Genomic DNA, 27,224 nt, shown 5'->3' on the forward strand with positions numbered 1-27,224 from the left:
TTTTAGGCATCATTAAATCTTTTTATTTTCCAGAATGGATAGTTCTGTTGTAAGGCTTTATTCAAAATCTACATATGTACACATACATATGTGCTCAGAAAGAGATTTAGCAGAGCAATGGATCGCTATTATCACAAAAAAAATGTGTTTGTGTTATTTTGCCTGTCACAGATATGATTTTCCTTATAAGACCCATTCTAGTGGGAGGTGGGAAGCCCCAGAAGAGACTCAATGTATTTCAGTCTGTCATTCTTAGCCTGAGTCAATATTTGAACACTTTGACTTCATTTCTTTGGGACAAATGCTGCCTTTCCTATTTCTGCCACCCCATTCCTCCTCTCCTCCTCTTGAAAAAAAGCATATTTTAAGTATAACTGTCACATCCCCCTGCTTAAATTTGGCAGTCTTTTCATAGGTACCTTTTTTGGGCTATATTATTCAAACTAAAACAAGAAGTCAACCAAAACTAGGTAAATGCTCCAAATGGTGTAGGAGCTCTGTCCACCTGACTGAGCCCAGAACTGACACTGGACAGCAGCTGACAACCCAGTTCAGTCACAAGGTCACTAGAGGAGACAGAAAGGATGTGGAAGGCAGTCACAGCAGGAAACTTCGGGTTTCCCTAGTTCCATTGCTGGAGCCCACACCCGAGACCCCTTTTCCATATGGAGTTCTCCCCGTGGCTCTGGCTACACATCCAGTATGATGAGGCCCTGCTCTCTGGACCCCAGGTTCACACTGTCCAGGGGCAGGCACTGTGGACAACCTGTGGGCCTGGGGTGCTGTTCTTGCTCAGCTGGGCTCACCCTCGAACCGTTTCCCTGAGGATCCCTTTGTAACAGCCAGAGATGGAGGGGTCCCAGCAGGACTGCCACCTGCCACCCAGATGTTCTCACGCCTTCAGCGGCAGGGGATTCCGCCCTGGTCACCTCTGTTCCTTTGTCACTGCTGCTTTCTTGGGAAAGTGGATGGGTTTCTTTTTGATCATTTTCTTCATTTTGAGTCTTTGTTCTTTTTTTTTTTTTTTACTATATTTACTGCTAATTCAGCATAGTTCTGGCTTTCCCATAGGGCACCGGGCCCCTGTTTTCCACTAAAGGTATTGGCTTATCACTTTTTCTTTTTTTAATCTCTTAAAAAATTATTATTAGCATATAATAGTTGTATGCAGGGGTGCATTGTGACATTTACAGAAGTTCTTACAATATATCATGGTTGACTTCACCCCTCCATCATTCTCCTTTATCCCCCTCTCCCTATTCCTGGAATAGTTTCAACAGGTCTCATTTTTCCATTTTCATTCATGAGTGCATAATATTCCACCAGATTCACCCTCCTACACCCTTTCCTTATATCCTCCCCCTCCCACTGGTACCAACCCCACACAGGACCTGTTTTACCTTCCTGTCCTTCACTTTAAAAAAAAGAATTATTTTTGTTAGTTTATGATAGCTATACAGGGGGTTTGTTGTGACATTTCCAGATATACTTGGAAATTATTATTCTCTCTTTGCCCACTCCCCTTCTTATGTGAACTTCCACAGGTTTCAAGGTCCCCTATTCCCACATGTGTAGAAAGTACCTCAGCCATATTCCCCCTCCTTTTCCCTCTTCATTCACCCTCCCCTCCCCTGTGCCCTCCCCTCAACACGACCTGGTCTACACGCCTGTCCTCCGTTGTTGAGGTGTCTGCTCACTGTTCAGTGGGGTTTTGCCTTGGCATTTATTTGTACATATATTGTGCTTAAAAAGTCAGTCTAATGCCCTTCACTACTCTTTCTCACCCTTCCCCCATCTTGTGTTGTGTTTGTTGGTGGTGGCGGTTTGGTTTTTGTGGTGCTGTATTTGAACACAGGGGCTCACATTTACTAGGCAAGTTCTCTGCCACTCAGTCACACCCTCATTCCCTTCCCTTTTAGTTTCGTTGTTGTTGATTCTTTTCTCAGACAGGGTGACATGCTAACTTCGCCTGTGCCAACCTCAGACTGTGATCCTCCTACCTCTACCTCCCAAGAAGCTGGTATTAAAGGCATGCACCACCACGCAGGGCTGCTTATCACTCGTCACAGAGCCCTTCTGTTACTCTAGATGTTATCTAGACAGAGACTGTGAAACATCTAAGATCGTCACTTCCCTTTACCCGGGAGTCCGCCTCAGTTAGCACTCTGCAAGTTTTTATGTATTTAATAAACATTTAGAGATCTTAGCCTGTTTCTGTTGCTACCTCACAATATCTGAGACTGGGGGTCATTTATAAAGAAGAGATTTGTCTGGATGTAGTGGTGCACACCTGTAATCCCAGCAAGAGGATGGCAGCATCTGGCCAAAAACTTTAGGCTTGCTTCAACTCAGGGCGGGAAACGAGGATCTTAAGCAGAAGAGTCGAGGCAGAGGTCCAGGTCAGGCAGAGCCTGGGCTGGTCAAATGGTCAAGGGACAGCCATCATGGGGGAGCCAGAGAGCAGGACACAGGTGGGGAAAGTCACCAGGCCCTGGGCTGCCACTTAAAGAGAAAAGGGAGCCACGGGTGAGGTCAGAGGAGAGGACGCCTCCCCATGGAACACGGGGCCTGAGATATGATTAGGACTCCTGAGTTCATTGACTTGGTTTTTAGCTCTGTTTCTCACCTGGCTCTGCATACAAACCACCTGGTGTGAGAAGCCCACTTTAAAATCCCCGTGGAGCCAGGCACAGGTGGCTCATGCCTGTAATCCTAGCCACTTAGGAGGCAGAGATCAGGAGGATTGAAGTTTGAGGCCAGCCCGGGCAAATAGTTCCCAAGACCCTATCTTGAAAATACCCAACACACACACACACACAGAAGAAAAGGACTGGTAAAGTGGCTCAAGTGGTAGAATGCCTGCCTAGCAAGTGTGAGACCATGAGTTCAAACCCCAGTACCACAAAACAAAATAAAATAAAAGAGAGAAGAAGAACAAAGCAATTTCTCAGCCCTCCAGTTTTCCACGGATCCGTGTGTGGAGTGTGATGACCTGGGACCTGCCATGGCTTATGGGTGAGGGGTCCCAGTCTCCCCTCCAGGCCCCTCCAGGCCCTTGTCACGGCTGAGATTCGCTCCAGCCCACAGAGCCCTGCCAGCTGCAGCCACCACCTGCTCCCCACTGTCGCCATGCTGTGAATTGTGTTAGGTCATCCTCTTGGGTTTGCCCCAAGTCAGGCTCATCCCCTAGGAATGCAGGGCCTGTGAGGAAGCTCTCAGTCCCCAGGGAGACAGAGGAGAGAGTGGAGAAGGAGAGGGAGAGAGAGGAGGAGGAGAGAAAAGAGAGAGGAGAGAGGACAGAGAAAGAACAGAGAGACAGACAGGGAGAACAAGAGACAGAAACACAGAGACAGAACAGATAGAGACAGCAAAAGAGAGAGAGAAAGTGACAGAGAACAGAGACAGAAAGAGAGAGAGAAGAGAGAGAGAGAAAAACACAGAAAAGAAAGAGAACGCCACTTGGCCCTCTGGGTAGTGAGAAATAGCAGGAAGTGACAGCAAGGCTCCTGCTACCTTGTCAGGCCTCACGGGGGACCTTTCAATATAAATTCTCACTTGTTAGTGCTTTTTTCTGTCATACCCGAGATAATGATGTTGTGCAGAAGCGTACAGAGTGAAACTTGAAGGCTCCCTGTTTACAGTCGGTCGCCCTCTTACCTGGGGCCCTGATCCCAGAGCTGTGTGTCTTTGAGTCCAAGTTGGTGCAGACATCATGGCTCTCAGTTAGTCACAGTGGCTTCCTGATTTGTTTTGCAGTGACACAGCCTCTTGATTTTCTTGTGATTCATGTGCATTTAATTTTCCATTTCCATTGCTTTTTTGGTTATGAATGATGTTGAGATGGGTGCTTTTTTACTTATCTTTTTGTGTGGTACTGGGGTTTGAACTCAGGGCCTCACGCTTGCTAGGCAGGCTCTCTACCACATGTGCCACTCCCCCAGCCCTTTTTGTTTTTAGTAATTGTTGAGATAGGGTCCCCTGTTTTTGTCCAGGCTGTCCTGGACTGAGAGCCTCCTACTTTTGCCTCCTGCATAGCTGGGATTGCATAGCTGGGATTACATCTGTACATCACCATACTCAGCTCTTTTTTTGTCAAGATGGGGGTCTTTTTGCCCAGGTTGGCCTCTCACAATGACCTTCCTGGTCTCCACCTCCTGGTTAGCTGGGATTACAGGTGTGAGACACTATATCCTGCTACTTACATCATTTTTAAAAATGTAGAAATGCTATTTTGACATTCCTAAAAGTGACACAGTGGACCAAAGGTTTGTTACATTTTTATTTTAATAGCAATACTGCCACATTTCTGCCCCAAAATATTTTACCTAATTTATAACTGACTGAGAGTAAAATGCACATTTTCCCACAGACTCCTATCTAAATGGGTGGTAAACACCACTGGTGATTAGGAACTGACTTCCAGACTTGAACTGAGAGCAGGGTTTGTTGCCATTTCTGTCTGTTTTCTTTAAAGGCTGTTTGTCTTTTGGTTTTTTTTGTATAGAAGTTCTCTGTGTATTTTGGATTCTGATTATTACTAATATAAGTATAGTGTTTTTTCTCAACCTGTCACCTTTCCTTTTCCTTTCTTTTTTAATCAGTTTTTTTTTTCATTGAAGAATAACAGAGAGGCAGGGAAGCCCATAAATCACAAAGGCAGAGCTGAAGTACTTCCCACAAAGTGACTGATCCATGTCACCAGAATGGCTCAAGAAAGAGACCAATGTGCACACCCAAAAAGCCCCTCAGATCCTTCCCGGCCACCACCCCTCTCAAAGCAACAATTATTCAAAGCAACAATAATTATCGAAACTGAGCTCTTTGAAACTTCATATACAAATACTGGATGTGTTTCTTACCCACGCATGGAAATAGAAGAATGAAACCTGTTGAAATTGTTCTAAGAAGGAAGAAGGATAAATGTAACTAAGACGCACTGTAGGGACATAGGAAAATATCACACTATATCCCCTGTACAACTATTCTATGCATTAAAAAATATTATTATAAACCATAAAAAATATACAGGATTTAAAAGACTTTAATTATACTGAAATATAATTACTAAATCTGCAAAAACAAACGAACAAAAACTTCATATTCAAGAATGGCCCGTGATCTGTCTTTCTGTCCGGCCCCCTTGTTGCCATGGTCAGTGTGGTGTTCGTGACATGTATTCCTGGAAGCCACACTTCCAGCTTTGTAGAACCTTGTATTTTATAGGTGTCATTCTGTGGATGCCATTCTAATATTGAGGGACCTCGAAGTCGTTTGGGGTTTTTTTTTCCGAGTTTGGGTTTTATAAATAACACCACTACGCGCATTCTTGTTCATGTCTCTCCTTATATATTTGCACGCATGTCACTTGGTGGTATGTCACAGAGCGATGTCACTTGGGGGGGGTGTCACAGAGTGGAATTGCTGGTGGACAGTCACAGATAATACCAGGATTTACATTTATTTGTGGACCTGGCCACAGTAGAAAAGTTTTGTTCCCTCCCCATCAACACTTGGTGTTGTGTTTTTTTGACTTTAACCTTTCTGGCCGGTGTGCATGACCAGGCATCTAGTCAAACTTGCATTCTCAAGTGTGTAAAGAAGTTGACTTCACGGTATACGTCTCTGTTATGACGTTTTTCTTCTGTGTTATCGTATCAGCCAGGGTCTGGTCAGGAGAAAGACACCACGGCCAGTAATTTGAACAAAGAACATTTACTGCAGCTATTTGGTATGTAGGTAGGAGATGAGTAACAACTAAAGAACAAAAGAGAGGACTGCAGAAAGCCACCACCCTGGGGCTGGCAGGAAAGGGAAAAGGAGGCCACTAGGAAGCTTAGAGGGGAGGCTGCTGGAGGCTGAGATTCGGAGCTCCGAGGGGACGAGGTTGCTGCAGACAGAGGCCATGCATGCACTTCTGCATGAAGAACCAGGCGGGCCTGGCGCTGCCCAGGAAGCTCCAGAACCCACCTGGAGCTGTGCGGCGCCCCCTGCTGGAGAAGTCAGGGGGTGACGGTGTCCTGGTCCTTGTCCATCTCTGCAGTTTCCTTCAGCAACCCCTGGTCACAGAGCCTGGCAGATGGCCAGCTGAGAAAGTAGAAACTGGGCACCGGTGCTAGACTTGCAAGGCAGCAGTGAAAGAGTGAACTTGGAGCCGAGGGGCAGTGTGCAAATAGCTGGCACTGAGGCAGGAGGCTAGGCAAGTGTAGGTTGGCCAAGAATGGTCCACTGGGTACTCATGCAACTTCTGCCTTAGGCAGCCCTACCTGGGATGAGCCCCTTTCGGCAAGCATCTGGTGGGGCTGGTCCGTGGAACCCCCTTTTTGTGGCCAGCTTAGTAACCCCTGCATCGTGATATGGGAGAATTTTTGTACAGAGGGGAAAATCCCAGAACTAGCACACGTGCTGAGGGCTGGGGAACCTGCCCTCAGGTGACCTTTTGAGACAGACACCCCCTCTCCTTAAAGCTTCCTGCATATGGATGACCTCTCATTCATGTAAGTATAACAGGATGCACTATGGGTAGGGAGATGTGCACAGTCAAAAATAAGTCATGTAACATCCTCCTGTCAATCAGAGCTGTCAATCATAAGACAAGATGGACATCCCTCTTAAGCCCCTTTCAGTCCCCCTTCAGTCCCAGTTTCACCTTGTTTGAACTGGTTTGCTCAGGTCTGTTCCCATCTTTGGGAGTGTATTTCTGCTTGCAAGAAATCTAGGCTTCGTCTGCTACTTCTGTGCATTTTGTCCAAATCTATGTTCAATTCACCAAAAATCTGGATCACTTACACCTAGGAGGTGGCCTGACCCCCTGGGCAGGGTCAGCGATCTGCATCATTTCTGTTGAATTGAAGTTCTTTTTCTGCTTATTTGTGTTACAAACACATTCTCTCTCTTTACGGTGTCTTTTAATGAGTAAAACCTTTTTTTATTTTCTGAAGTTCAATTTACCAATCTTCTTTGGTGGTAGAACCTTCAGTATCTTCATGAAGGTATTTCTACATTTGTACCCTGAGGCGTAAAGAATGTTCTGTGAGGTTTTTACGAGAAGCCGAGAGTACTTCTTTCTGTTTAGGCCCACAACTGATCTAGAAGGCATTTTAGTGTGTGGGTGGCGTGACTGAGGCAGAGACTCGAGTGACCTCTCTCCCTGTGTGGACCTGACAGTGTTTGTTAAGAGGATGTGACATTATCTCTGCAGTGTGTCCTATGTCATGGGTCAAGTGTCCCCAACTTTCTCTCTCTCTCTCTCTCTCTCTCTCTCTGGCCTCTTTCCTACTGCCCTGGTCCATGTGGCACATCCTTGAACCCACATCACAGTCCTAATTGCTGGCTTTGTAATAATTTCCAGTGACACACAGGTCAACCCTTGCACCTTCTTTCTCAGGAGCTCCTTGACTGTTGTTCTTAAGTCTTCGGTTTCATTAAAATTCACATCAACTTGTCAATTTCTTAAAAAAAAAAAAAAAAATCCTGCTGTGTTTTTTTTGTTTGGTTGAGACAGGGTTTTGCTAGGTTGCTCGGGCTGGCCTGAACTCAAGATCCTCCTGCCTCAGCCTCCTGAGTGCTGGGATTACAGGTGTGAGCCACCATGCCTGGCTCTAAAGATTTATCTTGATAACAGAAGTCCCTCATCATTTTTCCCCAAACCTCTCCTGGCAATTTGAGAACAGTTTATTGTCCATATGGACATTAGAATAACTTTGCCCAATCCTGTGTGGTGAGATGTTGAGTTAATTAATTAATCTGGAATGAATTTAAGAGATTTTTTAAAAGCTTTTCTTTTATCTATTCTACTTTTCTTCGATTAAATTTTAAGCAAAAAATGCATTAATATGATCTAAAAATTAAAAGTGTACCAGATTTACTCATTCCCACCCCTTCTATTCTATCCACAGGGAATTACTTTTAGTCATTTCTTGTTTATCTATCATGTTTCTTTAGGCAAAAAAGAAGTTAGTTATAGATTTTTTTATCCTCTCACCTCTTTAAAATAAAAGGGGGGGCAGACTTGCTGACATACGTACATCTGTAATCCCAGCTACTTGGAAGGCAGAGGTAAGAGGACCCGGTTCAAGGCCAGTGCAGGCAAAGTTAGCACAAGACCCTCTCTGGAAAACTAAAATAAAAGGCAGAGCACCTGTTTAGCAAGCTGGAGGCCCTGAGCTCAATCCACAGTACACACCCCCTAAAAAAAGAAAGAAAAAGGGCACTTTGTTCTTTATTTTTTGTCATTCAGTAATGTTAACCCAACTTCCTCATTCTTTTTCCCAACTGTGTAGTAGTCCTTTTGTGTGACTATGCATAATTTACCTAAATAATTTCTTATTGTTGGATATGGAATTGTGTTGAATTTTTGCTATTATGAATTATTCTGCTACAGAAAAACAAACCTTGCTTATATGTCATATTCCATAGGAGCTGGGATCTGTAGGAGAATTTCCTGAGATGGCTATATCCCTGAGGAACTATTTTGATTTTTTTTTTCCCATACTTCTGGACAATGACAAATTGCACTCCCCAGCTGGTTCTATTTTGCATTGAACCATCAGTTCTCTGGCTATATTGCCATAATCTTCCCAATAGTCTGTGGGTTTAGCCAGTGCCTTTTCTAATCTGACAAGTCAAATTTGGCATTTTGTGGTCAAGGTGATTTGTACTTTTCCTATGATGAGAGAAGCTGAGCACTTTTCCTATGATGAGAGAAGCTGAGCTCTTTTCCAGCTTCAGGGCTGTCATTCTTTTTCTACCTAAGATCAATGCTTTTCTGGTGCCTCTGACACCTTTGGATTTTTTGTCGTTTTTGAGGCAGAGCCTCTCCATGGAGCCCAGGCTTGCCCCTAACTGGAGATCCTCCTGTCTTACCTCCTAAGTGCTGGGATTACAGGTGTGGACCACCACACCCAGTTCCTGACTCTGGGCTTCGTGTGGCTTTTGTTTCTAGGCATGATGTGTCATTCAGTCCTCTCAAGTGACTTGCATAGGAATACAGGCATAGGGAACTTGGAGTGTTTGTCTAAATCACGTGACTGACGAGGGTGCTAGATGGTCTGAGCACACAGAACCCCTTCTGCTGTCCCACTCTGACTTAATGGGGCGGCCTTTATCTGACACAGAGGCCTGCAGATGATGTGAATGTCTCAGGTGACAGAGCCAAGTGGTCTCTCTCTCTCTTTCTCTCTTTAAATTTTCATAAAATTTACATATCATAAAATTCACCATTTTGTCTTTTAATTTTTTTAGGCAGAGTCTCAATATATAGCCCAGGCTGCCAGTCTCCTGCCTCAGTTTCCCCATGGGCAACACCACACCCAGCCCCATTTTAACCTTTCTAAGTGCACAGTTGAGTTACATTAAGGACATTCACAGTGTCGTGCGACCACCACCTCACGTGACACCAGAACATCTCATCCTACCATACAAAGTCCACACACATCAAGCAGTGGCCTCCCGTTCCCCTCCCCTACAGCCTCTTCTAGTGTCCGTCTCTATGGTTGACAACTCTAGGTACCTCATATGGATAAAGTCACACAAATCCATTCCCTTGTGACTCAGTGTGATGTCTTCAAGTTTTCATCTCTGCTGTAGCATATGTCAGGATTTCCTTCCTTTTCGAGGCTAAATAATATTCCACTGCATATACATACCACATTTAGTTTATCTGTGTGTCCATCCAGCTTTTGGGTTGTTTCTTCCTTTTGGCTATTGTGACAATTTCTACAGGGACATGGGTGTAAAAATAAAATATCAATTTGTGGTTCTGCTTTCTATTTTTGTATGTGTGCCCTGAGGTACAGCTGCTAGGTCGTATGGTAATTCTGTGTTTAAGTCGTTGAGGACTCACCACACCCATTCCTCACTCTAATTTCCATGACAATAAACTGACCTCTGAGTTTCCTCCACCTGTGTTCTAGAGAAGCTCTGGCTTCTGCTGTGACAGAATTTTCCCCCAAGCAACCATTTGAGGGGAGGGATTTGAACCTGTGGACCTGGGAAGGATGCCAGTGCTCAAGGCCATTCAGTTGGTCTTGAAGTTGGTCAGGGAAACTCAGGCCCTTCACACACACTGGCCCTTGTGCCCAGGAACAGGGAATTGTAGCTTTGCCCATTTGGCGTCTGTGTTCCCATTGTCTGGGTAAGCCCCACGTTGGGGACATCCTTTTGAGAAACTGCTGTCAGGGTGCCCTCCTCCACCCAAGCAATGGACAGATTGAAGTCCTTGTCCTCCCTCTTCCCCCTCTCTGCCTTTCCCATTTGAATCTCCACAGACACCGAGGGACACCACTTATCACTCATCTTATGCCAGCAGGGGCTCTCTGAAACAGCTGCCTGCTAATCTCTGTCCCCTGGGTCCCAAGTCTCTGTCCTTCCCACAGTCTTAGCCTTTCCTCTGATTCTCCCAGGAAATCTGTGTGCTCACATAGACGTCCACACCACCAACTGGCACTCACGGAGCTCCCACCTACATAGGGAAGGAGAAAGGTGTCCATCTCTTTCTCTGGGTGCTGTCCTGAAGGATTCAGCTTTGTGCATTTCTGTGCCACCAGCATCTGCTCCCCTTCTTCCGTGGATTGTGTAGGGACAGAACTAACAAGTTCTCCCGGCTGGGCATCCCAGAGAGGACACATGTGTGTCTGTCCTCCAACCATGCCTGTCTCCCTTCTGTGTTTGGCCACAGGCTGGCTGTGGCAAGTGTTTACCAGTTGACGTGCAGAGAGGTAGGCGAGAGCCTACGCAAGTTGGGTTTTCTTCTGCCTTTGCAGACAGTCAACTAGATAATTAACTGATTTAAGAAGTGGGGAATTGACAGTATTTTTGAAAAACACATAAACTGACAGAAGCCAGCAGGCTCAGATGAACACAAAGAAAGCAAGCTTTGTTGAACACATCCCAAGGAATACAGGGGAATGTTATAAAATAAATCTAGAGAGTTCGGTGCTATTCTCCAACCGCCCTGTGCCCCTCTGAGTGGCTCCTGATTCTGGACAGAGCTGTCAGCTAACTCAGTGTCCCCTCTGCCCCCCAATTAGGGAACAGGTGTGTCACATGCACTTGATTGTAAACCAGCGGGTTGGAGGGAAATTACCTAAAATATTAGCTAGAAAATGCTGAGCACTGAATATGGTCACCAAAAATTGACCAATAAGAAGTTCTCACCATCAATGATATCATCACTATGGAAACTTGCTCAAGGATGCTCAGACCAGGGCACTGAGGAAAGGCTGTCACTGAGCAGTGTTTCCTGTCACCTCAATGAAGTTCTGATGGCCCCTGCTGCCTTCCAGACCTCAGGTGTCCCCCAAAGCAAGGAAGTTTCCAGACTTTGGGTTTCCTCTGTGATACCGATCACTCCACCAGGCCTCCTGGAAGAATGAGGGCCAATCAGGACTTCCATGGCTGTGAGTGTGAAAGTGAAGGGTCACCTCTGGTTGGGGGTGGTGTGCACATGGCACAGTGTGACATAAGACTGCTAGGTTTGGAGTCCTGCAGACTGGAGCCTCAGCCTGGACACTGTGTTAGCGCTGACACCTTGGAGAAGTCACTCAGCCCCTCAGATAACTTTTCTAAAGTCAGTCATAAAATATTTGCCCCAAATAGTGATTAAGAGAATTCCATGAGATGACATCTTTTGAAGTCCTGGCAGAGCCTGGCATATGGAAATTGCCTGATAAAAGTCAACCTTTATTCTTCTCACACTCATCAATGTGACAGTGGGTTTTTTGTCTCTGTGACAAGTATCTGACATAAAGCAACTTAAAAGAAAAGATGAATTTTGGCTCAGGTTTCAGAGGTTTCAGTCCATGGGTGGCTGGCTCCATTGTTTTGGTGACCTGTGGTGAGGCAGAAGCATCATGGTGGAAAGGCCTGGTGAGTAGAAAAAAAAAAAAGCAGCTCACCTCTTGAAAGCCAGGAAGCAGATAAAAAGAGAGAGAGAGAGAGAGAGAGAGAGAGGGTCCTAGGATAAGATGTACCCTTCAAAGGCAGACCTGGGGTGGCCTACTTCTTCCAACCAGCCCCACCTCCTAACAATCCATCCAACCAGGAATTCATCAATGGATTTATCCATTAATGATCCAATCACTTCTGTATGGTACCACCAGCTGGGGAGCAAGCCTTCAGCACACGAGCCTTTGGGGGCACACTTCATATCCTCACCATGACAATCAGTTCTGTGGCCCATGCTCTGAACAATTGGATCTGGGTTCTAGAATACTCCACCAGGTGAGTACTGAGGCTTATGGCCAGGCCTGGCAGGCTCTGCCCTCAGAGGGACAGACCACAGAAGAAATGTTGCCCAAATGACAAAGGGGCTGACTCCTGGAACCAACACTCAGCTTTGGCCAGCAAAGAACCCAGAACCTGGGGAAACAGTGAGTCCCTGTCACCTTCTGGGAAACACCAAGGAATGGTGATTCCCTATGGGACAAGGAAAGAGCTAGATTTAGACCAGGAAGCAAGGGAGAAACACCTAAACTCTAGGAGCCAGTGTCTATCTAGAGTTGAACAGATTTGGCTTTATGGTATAGTTTTACAGTACAGCCAAAATCACCAGGCCAGCCCCTAACTCCTGTCCCACACAGGCTTTGAGGGATAGCAAACCTATTATGTTATTAATATGTAGGTTGGAATACCCTCCCTGGGTAAGGGGGAGTCCTGGTTGGAAGGAAGCCATAGTGGGATTTCACGGGGTACAGGTCATGTGTTGTGGTTTCAGAACTGATTTCAGAAGGTGTTTGGTTTGTTAAAAAAAAACAAACAAACAAACTAGTATACACTTAAGATGCATGAATTTTCTATATGCATATTACACCTCAAAAAGTTCCAAAACTTGTTTTGTCTCCCTCCCCGAAAAAAGTCTTTAACTCCAACCAGCAGGACAAAGTGACCACCACCCCCAGAAGACATTTGTAGGATGGCTGGAGATGAACTGAGGATGTCCTGAGGATGTTTCAGACATTCGGAACCTTGTACAATTCTGTGTTCTTACTGTTATCTTTTTGGCAGCACGGGGGTTTGAACTCAGGCATTGCACTCGCTAGGCTGGTGCTCTACCTCTTGAGTCATGTCCCCGGCCCTTTTCTGCTTTAGTAATTTTTCAGGTAGGGTCTTGTGTTTTTGTCTAGGACTGGCCTCACACTGTAATCCTCCTACCTGTGCAGCTGGGATGACAAACAGACCCAACCACACCTGGCTTGTTGACTGTCATGGCGTCTTGCTAACTTTTTGCCCAGGCTGTCCTCCAACCACAACCCTCCCTTGAAAAGTCCTGCCAGGGATGGAGGCCGGGTGTCAGGGCTGGCTGCCTGTGACATCACTATGGGTGGTGACACCTTCTTGTCACTTTTCTTCTGAACTCTGTATTTCCATGGAAACGTCTGTGACCTGACAGTGTGATCCTTGCTGTCACCACAGTTGACAGTCTGTGCTCATTTCTGTAACCTTCTCTGTTTTGTTCCCAAAACCTTCAGTGACAAGTCTTGCACACTAGAAAGAGGGGGTTGATTTCCATGAGACTCCATAGGTAGGGGATGTTGACACTTGCTTCACGCTTGTTCTTTGTTTTTTTCTGGCAAGACTGGGGTTTGAACTCAGGGCTTCATACTTGCAAAGCAGGTGCTCTACCACTTAAGCCACACCTCCAGTCCATTTTGCTGTGGTTATTTTTGAGATGGAGTTTCATGAACTATTTGCCTAGGCTGTCCTCAAACTGTGATCCTCCCGATCTCAGCCTCCCAAGTAGCTAGGATTACAGATGTGAGCCACCTGGCCTGGCCATACCTGTTCTAAATTCTTCTATGGGTACTAGGTAAGTACAGCTACCTCTAGCACCTTCTGAATGCTCCTTTCTGGAATTTTTTTCCTTTTGTCAGTACTGGGGTTTGAACCCAGGGCACTGCAGTTGCTAAGTGAACAACTCTACCATTTGAGTCATGCCCCCAGCTCTTTTTTCCTTTTAGTGAATTTTTTTTTCCCAGATAAAATTTAATGCTTTTGCCTGGGCTGGCCTCAGACTGAGATCCTCCTACCTTGGCCTCCCAAATATCTGGGATTACAGATACATGGTCCCCTTCATAAATTCTTCAATTCTTGATCTTCTCTGGCCAAGACAACCTACTCCAGCTTCCCTACTCAGTCTCAGGAGATTCTGTGACTTTACTCATCCTATGTTTATTTTCTAATTCTTGCCAGTCTTTTGCTATCCCAGTTATCTTCTCTCTTGGCAGGAACCTTCCTTGTTCCCTTTACTAAAAGTAGCAGTTCCTGAGCTGGGCAAGGTGGCTCACACCTGTAATTCCAGCACTTGCAAAGATAAGACAGGAGGATCACAGGTACCAGGCCAGCCTGGGCTACATAGTAAAATCTTATCTTAAAAACCTCAAGACCTAATAAATTTTTAAAGTAGCAGTTCCCTTTGGAACCCTATCCTCAGAATGGCGTCCAGAATTCTCTTGGGTGATTTCTGCTTTCTCTCAGTGTGAAAACGGATGTTTTCTCTGTCTGATCTTCCTTGCTGATCCACTCAGGAGGGAGGTAGAGGAGCACGATGTGAGTTTCCACAGGCGAGTGGAAGAAGGATGTTCCAGCCATGTGTCCCTGGCACCTGGCTGGTGGCTCTAAGAGTGTGATGGTCTCCAGCAGCTGCTGTGATCTGAACAATTCCCACTAAAACTCGGCTGAAATGTAATCGTTGCTGTGAGGACTGAGGAGGTGTTGAGTGGATTCTCAGATTGATGGATAAAGGTCTGTTTAAAAAGCCAGTTTGGGGCAGACGCCAGTGACTCACGCCTGTAATCCTACCTACTTGGGAGGCTGAAATCAGAAGGATCATGGTTTGAGGCCAGCCAAGACAAATAGTTCATGAAACGCCATCTTCAAAATACTCAGAACAAAATGGACCGGAGGTGTGGCTCAAGCAGTAGAGTGCCTGCTTTGCAAGTGCAAAGCCCTGAGTTCAAACACTACGAAAAACAAAAAAAGTTTTTTTTAAAAACTAAAATAAAAATTTCAAAAGCCAGTTTGGCTATCTCCTGAAAGGGCCCCTGTCTCCGTGTGGGACCCTACAGAGTCCCCAACAGCAAGAAGTCACTTACCAGAGGTGAACTTCAACTTTGAACGCCCCAGCCTGCAGAAAGGTCAGAAATAAATTTATTTTCTCTATAAATTACCCAGTGTGTACTCCACAGTTATAACACACTGGCCATGAACAAGGACCCGACTATAGTATTTACTGATAGGCAGGTGGCAGAGAAAGCTGGACCAGCTAAGGATGGTCCATGAAAACGGCCACCACAATGGTGCCTGGCACCAGGAGTGATTCAGGGACTGGCATAGTGACAACGGCTGTCAAGACTCATCAGTCAATGACTGCAGCTGGGGGTGTCACTGCCCTGGCACTTCCCAACTGCTGGGTGCAGATATGGTGACCTTCAGTGGGTCTAGAACAAATAGCACTGAGGCACAGTGACGCAAATGCCGGCCCTTGGACATGGGAGTCAGTGACTATGCCATGGAATGATGGTGTCCAAAACTCGGGTTCCTGCTGGCCTCCTGAGGCTGGTATGGAGGCTGGGGAACCTCCCTTGCAGCATCTGGTCCATAGCACACCAGCTGCTATGTCGGGAGGAAGCGATCCCAAGCCCAAGGATTTGTAGGAGCAATGGGAACACTTGCCCCGAGGACCAGGCCAGCCGTCCTCCCCAGAGGTCAATGAGCAGGACTGGACACAGGTCCACACCACATTCCCCAGCGAAGGGAGTTTCTGCTCCACCCTTCTCTGGTTCTCTCTGTTTAACCCTCCTCTCTCCAAGGGGCTGCCCAGAAGAGACTTTCCCCCCTGGGAAAAATATAGCAAATTGGTCACCTCCATCCAGCTGCTAGTCCTGGTCACAGGGCTGGCTAGCCTCCTGGGAGGGACAGTCTTTCTAGACTTGTCACTGGTGTGTGATTCCAGCTAGGTGGGAGTTTCCATAGAGTCACTCGTTAGGGCTGTGGCTGAGCTGTTTTACTTGCACATTTCACCATGTACTAGATTGTACACAGAGTACCGTACAATGGTCACTTCTGGTATTTTTTCAGTAAGAATCCAGAAAACAAGAAACAATGCAAAACTCTTTTTCTGAAAACTCAGTAGAAGTGGTAAAAAAAAAAAAGCCATCAAAATAAAGAGCCAAAGTATTATCTGTCCTGCATCGAGGGCTCCTCCTCCGAGCTGGCAGGGAAACATGGTACACTGTGTCCAAGAGTGTCTGACAAGGCATTTGAGTGGACATCCCTGTGTTGTTTAGACACAGAGGGAATCTTGAGCAATGAGACTGCTCACTGTGTAAACATGCTTTCTATTTTGGACTTACTGAAAATATTATATGCAGATGAAAACAGATGTTAACTAGAGGTGTTTCAATATTTTTCCTAAATAGGAAAAAGAATCAAAATAATCTTTGAAATGTTCCTAACTAAAGCTCGGGCATGGCATATATATTTATGTATACATTTATCTTATAGGTCTAGCTTCCACATATGCGGGAAAACATGTGGATCTTTGATCTTTTGGCTTACCTCGCTTAACACGAAGTTCTCCAGTTCCAATTATTGACCTGCAAACAACATAATTTCATTCTTCTTTATGGCTCAGTAATACTCCATCATTTCCGTGTATCATATCTCCTTAATCCATTCATCAGTTGTAGGGCATCTGGGCTGTTGCCATAGCTTGGCTATTGCGAACAGTGTTCTAATAAACATGGGTGTGCAGGTGCCTTTGCTGTAAGCTGACTTGCATTCCTTTGGGTAGATGCCCAGGAGTGGTGTCACTGGATTGTATGGCAGTTCTGTTTTTAGTTTCTGAAGAATCTTCATTCCGTTTTCCACAGCAGTTGCACTAATTTACATTCCTATGAACAGTAGGTCCATGTCCCTTTTCCCTTCACAACCTCGCTAGCATTTGTTGTTTTTGATGATAGCCGTTCTGCCAGGAATGAGGTAGAATCTTTCCATGTTGTTGGGTCACCACACACTATAGCCTGACCTGCTTGAACAGCTAAGACACATTAAGAAAAACCAGGCAAGAACTTGTGCATGGGAAGAGCAGGATGGGCCCTGAATGGTCAGCTAGATCACATGTGAGGTGTCTTGGCCTCATGAGATTGGCCTAATGGATGGGCCACCAGAGTGCACGGATGGATAGAAGAGAAATTCATGGTGGAAAAGAAGCTTAGAGATTTCCCTTCACCCCCTGTAGATGGAAAGAACCTCCTAGTTTTGTACATGGAAAGAACAATCCTGCTTTTGTATTTCAACTTGTAAATTATGGGTGCCATGAAGTCTAAGAAAAATAGTCACTTCCTGGAGTGAGGCTTCTTCTCCCAGGGGAAACAAAGTCCTTGTGAACTGTTCTTATCTTTTTCCCTTTAAAAAACAGATCACATGCTGGCAGAATGGCTTAAGTGGTAGAGTGCAAGCCTAGCAAGCATGAGGCCCTGAGCTCAAACCCCAGCACTGCCAAAAACAACTACAACAACAACAAAAAGAAAACATCACGTTAAGGGAAGGTCACATACGAGAGAGGAAGGGTAAAAGGAGGAAGTTAAGGAGGTGAATACGGCTGATGTACTTTCTATACAAGAATGAATATAGAATTTTTAAACCTGTTGAGATCACCATAAGAAGGGGACTGAGGTAGAAAGAAGGAAAATAGAGGAGATGAACCAATTTGGGCTCCATATATACATGGAAATGTCACAAGGAAACTCCCTGTGTAGCTATCTTAAACAAATAAAGATGTCTTTTTTCAAAAATGGAGAACAAGAAGGCAAAAACAGATCCTGTCTGGGGGACTGGTACAGTGGGGAGGGATGTGGGGAAAAGGTATAGGAGAGTGAATATGGTGGAATATTACGTACTCATGTATGAAAATGGAAAAATGAGGCCTGTTGAAACTATTCCAGGAATGTGGGGAGGGGGACAAAGGAGAATGATGGAGGGGTGAATTTGGCTATGATATATTATAAGAACTTCTGTAAATGTCACAATGCACCCCCAGCACGACATTAATTAAAAAAAAAAAAGCAGGAAGAGTCAAGAATTTTTCTCCTTTAATTAAGCTCAACAAGTGTATAGCAGGTGCCACCTGGAAGTTCAGTTCAAGGTCAGCCTCCCATGGACTATGGACATAGGTGTATCCCATCTGGCCTTTAGGGAGCACCCAGTCTCTAAACATAGGAGAGTGGCAGAGTCTATGCACCCAACTATGGACGCTAGACAACACTGAGTCTCCTGAGATGTGGTTCCCCTCTTGGCCCTTGGTCTTCACCTGAGCACCATCCCCTTGAGCTGTAAACCCAGCGTCCTCTTTCCCAAGGTCCCCATCCCAATCTTTCCCTCTCACCATCTTCTTTGTCCCTTTGTGGCTTATTGCCTGCCATTGTCCACCACGGAAACGACCAAAGTGAGTGGAACTTACCTTCTTGTCTGTGTTTCTCATCTTTCTGCCCCAAACAGTGTCCCACACAAAGCATGGCTTCTGTGGGTTCATGTTGAGGCACACATAGGACAGTCAAGACACAAATCAGCCTCATCTCAGGCACCTTCTACAAGTGGTGAAGACAGGAAGACCCTTGTTGAATTCTCAATGGAGTAGCCTTCAGTGTAGACTTCAGTGGGTAGTTACGATTTGGACAGGATGAGGCCAGCATGCCTGGCCTGGCCTACCAGGCAAATTCAGGGAAGGAGAAACAAAGAAACAGATATTTTTGCCAAGTAGACAATCTGGAAAAGGAAAATAAGATAAAACCTCTTGGAGATTATACCCCAGCCATCACCCTCTCAGAAAGCCAGCCCTCCCTTGCACCAAATATGTGGATATCCTATGACACCTCTCAGAAGATTTATTGACACAATAGACGCCATCCTAGAGTTGGTCCAGGATGACACACCAAATCTGTAAATTCGAAAGGATTCAAAATATACCTGAGATGCATATTTCTTCTTGACTCTGGGCTTAAGATATTGCTGGAGTTATACCATAGGCAAGGAAAGAGCTAGCATTTTAGGCAGCCTTTCCCCATCCCTGTAAAAATAAAATAAAATGTGGTTTGCACAGCATAAAGTATTCATAATTATTTCATGCAGAGAGAAAAAAAAACGAATGAAGAGGTATCAGGAGCTCGTGTCATTAATTTCAGATCTAGATTTAATCAGAGCACCTTATAATGCTAAAACACCAGGCTCTTTATTCTAAGATGTTTGTAGGTATCATCAAATCAATATCAGTTGAAATACTCCTTAATGATGTGATCATTTCAAAATTAGACTAATTTTAATTTGCAACAAAAGCATTTTTGGAACAGAAAACCTGTAGGTTTCTCAGCAGATCCATGCTTCTGCTAACATGGGGAATTTTCCTAAGGGGGAGAAATGGTAGGATTTAATTCCCAATGAACATTGGTCCTGAGTTTCCCAGCACCCAAGTTACTCTTGAGTAGTAAGTCAAGTTCTTAAGAAAGCTCTTGACCCTTTAAAAGTCTCTGAGGTGCTGTTGGGGCTCCCTGAAATCTGTTGGGTGTGTTTTCCCAGGCTGTTCAGAGATGGAAGAAAAAAGATCCCAACAGAATCCTTGGACATCTGGGGAATTCTCCAGTAGAATTGCTTCTTCCCATTAGTCAGTCCTCAGCCACCTCAGAGACCCAACGGAGGCCTGTGGCCCAACTCTTCAGGTCTTGCCTAACCATGCTTCAGTGGACTGACATTAGGAAAAAAAAAGATGCATATTATTAAGGGAAAAAAGGAGGAGAAAGGAAGAAGGGAAGGGAGAAAGGAAGGAAGGGAGGGAGGAAGGAAGGAAGGAAGAAAGGAAGAGAGGAAAGGAGAGGAGAGGAGAGAAGAGAAAGGAAGGAAGAGAAGAGAGGGAGGAAAAAAGGAAGGAAAACACCTGAGTTGCCTTCATTTAAAAATTGGGACATTTCCTCTAAGACCCAGGTTTCTTGCTCTTTGGACAAACTGAAGGATCAGAGCAGTGCTGCCATCGGCCTTCTCTGCACACACCTTCTCCCTTTTCACCTTTCCAGTACAGCCTCACTTCTATTTCAGTATTTCTGAATTTTTCTTCAACATCCACCTCCTTCTAAGCCAATCAGGATATGTCATTCTTTGGGAGTTTTTTATTGGTCCAAGAGTGGCTGGTGACCTGTGTGCATCCAATCAGGATGAAGAAAACAATTGTGCCCTGTGGCTGGAGAATTATTCCATTCACCTAGGAAGAGAAAAGGAAAGAAAGCAGCAGTCTTGGCAGCCATGGACCACCAACTGCCAGTCCTGAGAGCAGCAGCCAGAGGAGGAAGCCAAAGAGGAGCTCAAAGAGAACAGAAAGACAGACCAGGGTTCTCTGGCCGTTGCGAGAACATGCCTCAAGCTCAGAGTGCTGAAGGCCCAGTGATGTGACATGTGAACGTTTCTTATCTTGTACATTCTGTTGGGGACTGCACATGTGCTTTTGAATGCTACCATAAACCTGATCTAGAACTAGAAAAGAACGCACAATCCCTCCCCGCCATAGTTACCAATGTGAGAACCCCATCTACCCAGCTCCTAGGCTGAGTCCCTTGTCATTTATCATCTAAGCTGTTTTTATAGAACAGAGATGAGCACCGTGAGGTATTGCCTGACTCAAGCCATCACACAAAGTGGGAAAATCAGACCTGGACTTGGGAGGCTTATATTTTAAGGAAGATAAGAGAGATACTTTCTTATCTATGACCTGTGTGTCATTCATTTATGTCACCTGCCAGGCTCATGGAGGCATCTGAATTGGTGGCCTTTGGTCTGATAGGGTAAGATGTGCCCTGTGTACTATATGGGAATTTGGCTGCAGTGGTTGAGTGTCAACTCCAGGTCACTGTAGTCTTTCAGAGAGGTTTCCTACCCCAGCTAGTCCACTGGGGGACATTCCTAGAGCCACCAAAGTATCCTGGTGGCTGTAGTACACTGATACAGGTCAGCCCCACTAAGCCACAGCCCAGAACCCCTCTGCCATGATGATATCCCAAAGGGGAGACCTCATGTCCACTCCAACCCCCCCCCCGACCCCGCACCGGTGCCAATTAATGTCCTCTCTGAGACTCAACAGAGACATATTTAAAACCTTGTAAGTAAATCAAGACTGATGCTAAAGCATGACTTTTCCTCCTGCTCCAGTGGCCTCCTATGGATGCAAACGTTGACAACGAAAAAGCAAGAAGTAAAATATTTGTGCCAGACAGATGGTAGCCTCAAGTTACAACTTATCCTCATAACTTCAAATCTATTGAAAGCAGAGCTGTTTTCCTTCCTCCTTTTTTTTTTTTGCAGAAGTCTGGCTAAAAGCAGACTGTAGAGACAATATCTTTCCAGTCTTAGGGAAAATCTGTGAGTTCCAGTGTCTATTTTGACTTCCATCTCTGGCTGGCTTTCAAAGACTTCCCAGCACCCCACAGAAAGAGCTAAGACAGGTGAAGCTGGCTAAAGACCATGGTCATCAAAAAACGTTCATCTCCTGCCCAGCCTGCAGACTGACCTTTGTTTCCCAAAGACAGAAATCCACCATGTTTAAAAGGTTAGAAAACAAGGCAGGGCAGGAGCTGGGTAGCAAAGAGGGTGGGGAGAAAGCAAGATGAAGTACAAAAGTTGTTGGTTGCTCTCAGCGAGGCAGCTGGGTTAAACAATTAGTCCTAATTGCCTTATGTCAAGCCGGCAGTGGCAATAAACAAACACAATTCACAAAGAAACCAGCCTGAGTGTCTTCTGATTAAATAGTGTTGCATTTTTAAATGTGTTACCGATACATGCTGTGCCCTTAAGAAAATGACTACACTGTCACAGGCGTCGCAAAGACACTTAGAAATAAATTCGACTGCAAGATAAGGAAACTCCATGATAAATTGAGCTCTGTGTATAAATTCTTAAGAGTCTCCATTTTAATGCTGGCCATTATTCAACAAATTTTTCTAAGAAAATGCCAAATAGGCAGGAACGAGTAATTAGGGGAGAAAAGTGAACCTGTCATGCTTAATGGGTCACAACGCCGTTCTCCACCTTATCCTTCGTGAAACCTGGCCAAAGAGGTACAGAGAGATGGGTTGAGAGCCCAGGTGGGGTGGGGTGTCGGGTCCTAGTGGACCCCCCACCCCTGAAGCTGGTGCTTCTTGCTGGGCAAGCTTGGGTTGCAGGCCAAGCTTGGGTTGCAGGCCAGTGGGGAGGATGCAGAGGAAGGGGCAACAGAAAGAGGGGTGTCAGGGAAAAGGGGGTCAACCAGGGATGCAAAGAGCCCCTCGAAGCTCGGGAGAGCCAGGAAGGCTGGGGTGTCACACTTCCAAGTGCCCAGGCCGCCATAAATCTGAAATCACAGGGGATATTGTTAGCGTTCAGCAAGTATTATTAAAATGAAGAGAAATTTATGGATAGCGCTTTGTAACAATTAATCAGGAACTGCTGATTAATAAAGTTAGTTCGTTATTCTCCTGAAACCTAGGCAGCTATGAGAATTGTCAGACGAATCATTTTATTCATTATTTTTGATTAATGCACCCAGATTCTCTGACTCTGAAGTAAAAAAAAAAAAAAAAAAAAAAACTTCTCCACTATGCAAAATCATAAATACTGAATGAGTGTGCATACAGTTAACCTTGGCCACAGCTAGGAAAATTTCGAGGAAGAAATGTGTGTACCCAGCAAATAAATTGGTACCGGGATTAAGGAATGGATTGAGGGTTTTCATGAACATGGCCTCTCCAGACCTGTCTGTCTTGTATGGATCCTCGTGATTAATTAGTTTGTTTACTTAATTAGTACCTGAAGCAGAGGCAGAGGGACACACGTACACTCACACATGGAATCATCCTGGGCCAAAAATAAGGACACCGCCCAGAAACGCCCACGTGTTTTCTGACTTAGGAAAATGCTCCCTGGCCTTTTTGTCTTCCTCCTCTACCCCCACTCTGTCTGTCTGTCTTCATGGCTGTTTTTCTTGAGTCTCCTAGAAGTTGTGCATCTGGTTGATTTTCACAACTTGGGCAATCATTACCTTTTCTTGGGCTTATTTATTACCTCCAACCAGGGCTTCCTGGCAGCATGGAACTTCTTATTTCTGCAGTTATGTATTTGACACTTGAACTTGAACCTACTCTATCTGCACTCCTCACTCTGCACCAAGGGTGGTGAGAGGGGCTGCAGATGCCACCATCCTTGGGGCAGAGGACCACTGGTGCAAGGATCCAAGTCTGTCCCTAGCTATTGTGTAAATGAAGCACTGGCTTTTTCTGTCTCTGTTTACATTACTGTGGAATGATCAGAAATTCAAATTCTTTTTACAGTCATAAAGGATGCCAACAGTCTGTGTGCTCTGAGTTATTATTCAGTTTCTGGAGTGTACACTAATAAGAAATGGCAGAGGGAGTAAAAGTGATATGTTAAAATATAATATTGCTAAATGGATTGGATTTTGTGTTTGTGTTCACTTACAAAATAATAGGTACAATCTTAATAAAAGCATTTATATATTTTTACACCGAAGATACAAAACCCCAAAGCAAACTCATTAACTAGTAATTTTACCCTTATTAAAATACATTTATTTGTATGCTTACATGATTTGATCGCTTTAAAAAAAAGAATATTACTTTTCTTGCAAATATTTCTGTAGGTTGCTTCCCCTGGTTTTGTTCATTGGGAAAGTTCTCTAGTTTTCTGGAGGTTATAATTAGAGGTAATTTGGCCTCTCTCATAATATTTTTGTATATTCTGGAGATGATTCGTTTGGAAAGACTCTTAAACCTCAGATCATCCTGTCAAGGTTTTGAGAAAAGCACAAATACCATGTAAAAAATGCAATCTTTGGGGAGACAATGGGAGTAAGGAAAAAAGCAAAACAAAACAAAAACAAGTTTAAGAACAAAAGCAAGGAAGACAGTTTCTACAGAGTCTGGAAGAGCGGTCAAGGAAAAGTCAGGTGTCCCCGAACTGTTCCTCTCCCCGCCTTTCAGGTATGGGCCTGTCTGTCATCCTCCCGGAAGGAGTTTGGGGAGAGACACTGGGAACAGAGATAGAACTCCAATCAACCATCACCAGAATTGCAGACAAAAGGCTAATTACCTGGGCTCATAAAAACACACTTAAAATGTTGAACGTGAAATTTGTTCATTACACAAGGATGCTGCTTTTGGCTAGCACAGAGGACTGGGACTGGCAGGGCCACATCTGCCACCAGGAGGGCTGGCAGGTGCCTCGGGGACCAGAGCCAAAGCTTCACCATGAGCTGGGTTTCCCAGTCCTTCCAACAGGACCGGACGGAAAGGCAACCGTCCATCCAGCCAGTTGGGCCTCTGTCTTGCAGACATGGCTTCCCACTGAGCAAGCAGGATCCAGCGAGGTCAGTCTGCCAGGATCCCCAACACAGCCCCTGATGGAAATCGCCGACAGAAAAAATTAAGAGCAGGGATGCTGTGATTAGGCTAATGCATTGATGAAGTCAGAGCCTCTCTGTTTCACTGCCAGCGTGCCCCATATAAAAGCGTCATTAAAGAAACTCCAACGTCTCTCCTGCTAATGGCCTGTGATGTGAGCACTGCCCAGTGATTGACACGGGATTCGAGGGATGCTTGTGTTGTCTCAAAAAAGCCACATCAGATCAGCAGAAGCTTAAAGCCAAGCATCAATTATGGATACCAGCCTGTTTCTTTGATGACGTGACCAATTCGTGGTGTGTCTCTCTTCCCTCACACAAAGGCATGTACTTTCAGGAGTTGTTTCTCTGTGTCACAACACATTTGGGGAAGAAAAAAACAAAAAAAAAAAACCAAAAACCCAAAAAAAGGGAAAATATAAACCTTTCCTTCCCCCACTTTCCTTCCTGCCCTTCTGCCTCTTTCTTCTTCAACAAAATATATTTAAGCACAAACACACTGCTTTTGGAGGAAGTTTGGAAGTTTTCCACTTTGGAGAAATTAATTACACATAAAATAAGGGTTGAAATCCAAAGTTCAATGTTTCAAAGATTATTACACCCTGGCTGCATCTATCTGTCAACCTCGCTAACTATGTCGCTGCCTGTTGAGGCAGGGTTGCTGAATTAAAATATTCTCAGTGTCTTGGTTGTTCAAATACAAAGACATCCCGAAAGGACTAACAGAGCATTCTTTTCTTTGCTTTGCTTTGTAAATTTTATTGTCTGCTGCGATATGATTTATTACAAAGTTCTAGAAGTCTCTCTTGGAAATATTTAGGGGCCACTGTACAAAGGGAGGGGAGAAGGAATGAGTAGAATCAAGACAAGAGGACAGCCCTTTCTCTTTCTGTCTTGGCCATCGCAAGGTGTCTGTTTCTCCAGTCATAGTCATGGCTGTTCTAGTCCTGCTTTTAATCATGGATGATGCCCTCAGTCCAAATTCAGAACAATATTTTGCTCATTGATTGATTCAAATCAAAGCCTTCTGGAGTCCCTTTGGGTACCTGCTGGCCTTGCTATTGGAAAAGAAGGACCTCCTAGATGAAGGAGCCCCCCACCTCCCTCACCCCTACACACACCCTGGGCGGGGCTCAGTGTTTGCCAGGCTGCTTATCCAGAGTTCTTTCTCCGTTAAGCCAGGAATTTGGTTTCTGCCAGAGCCTGATTGAATTCTGTAGAATTAGCTCAGAAGACTGTTGATGGAAATACACATCGTGTATCACTTTGCTGAGAGATGAGACATTCCTTCTCCCCCAAGGTGCCGTGATCTCTAAGTTGACATAATTCTCCACAAATCACTCGGCTGCTGTAACTTCAGAGTGTCCCAATCCCCTTTGGATCCTGGCCTCTGTAACTGGGCCATCATTCACTTAGTTTCACCTTATCTTTAAATAAATGTAACCAGAAGGGACTTGCTCAGCTCACCACCTCTTGAGTGACGTGAATTATTTATATGCTCTTCATACGCATTCGTTAAGCTGCACACAGCCAAGTGGAAAGGAGCTGTTTGCCTCTTGTTCGGAAGAAGGGTAAGACCACAGGTCAAGGTGAACGACGAGAATATCCAGGAAGATGTCCCGTGGCTTGCTCGTGGAGAACAGGGATCACCCGGGGAGGGTGGCTCCAGCAGGAGCCTGGCTAGTAGGACTTCTTTAAGATGAGGGTTTACGATTCTCCATCCCAGGTTGTGGGAGGAGGACTCTGTCATGTGTACCTGACTGGGCTGCCACAAAATCATATGGCTGCCAGGCACAGTGGCTCTCGTCTGTAATTTCAGCTACTTGGGAGGCTAAGATTGCAAGGATTGTGGTTCCAGGCCAGCCTGGGCAAAAAGTTTGTGAGATGCTGTCTCAACAGAAAAAGCTGGGAGTGATGGTGTATGCCTGTCATCCCAGCTACTGTGGGAAGGTTGAAATAGGCCAGGCTGGCCCAGGCAAAGAGTGAGACCCTATCTAAAAAATAAGCAGAGGGGAAGAAAAAGGCTGGAGGCATGGCTCAAGTGATAGAGCATCTGCCTAGCAAGTGCAAAGCCTTGAGTTGGAAACTGAGTACTGAAAAAAAGGAAAGGGAGGGAGGGAGGAAGAGAGAGAGGATGAAGGAAGGAAAGGAGGGAGAGAGAGAGGGAGGGAGGGAAGAGAGAGCAAAGGAAGGAAGGAGAGAAGGAGGAAGAAAGGGAGGAAGGGAAGGAGTGTGGGGGGGGAAGTAAGACAGAAGGAAGAAAAGGAAGGAAGGAACCAAAGAAGGAAGGAACGAGGGGAGTTCCCTATGAAGAAAACTAGTCTAGAAAGATCACTAAGACAAAATCGTATTTGGTTGCATGGATGTTCTGGTTAATGATGATTTGCACATGTGCCAGGGAAAGGACTGGGAATTGAATGTGTAGGGCACGAGCCTCTTTGCCTTCATCTCTCAGGTGACCGTGGCACTGTCCACCTTACAGAAATGACATGAACACCAAATGGGATAATTGCCCCAAAAGTGCTTTCTGGGCTGTGAGATGCTGCACGGTTGTCAGCTCTACTTTGATGTCCTTGAGTGGCAAATTTCAAACAGTAAAACTCTGGGACTGTTGCCCTGCATGATCATTTTCCCATGGGAATTTGGAAGGCTCTTCCCCCAGCCAAGCTGCTGGCCTAATGAGTGACAGGGACCAGACAGGAAATGCCACATGACACGTACAACACTACTGTCACCCTTGCTGGGACTGTGGCCCTTTGAGACCTGACCTATCCAATTGTTCAAAGACTGAGATCCA

Source organism: Castor canadensis, chromosome 16 (assembly GCF_047511655.1).
Source record: "Castor canadensis chromosome 16, mCasCan1.hap1v2, whole genome shotgun sequence".
NCBI lineage: Eukaryota > Metazoa > Chordata > Mammalia > Rodentia > Castoridae > Castor > Castor canadensis.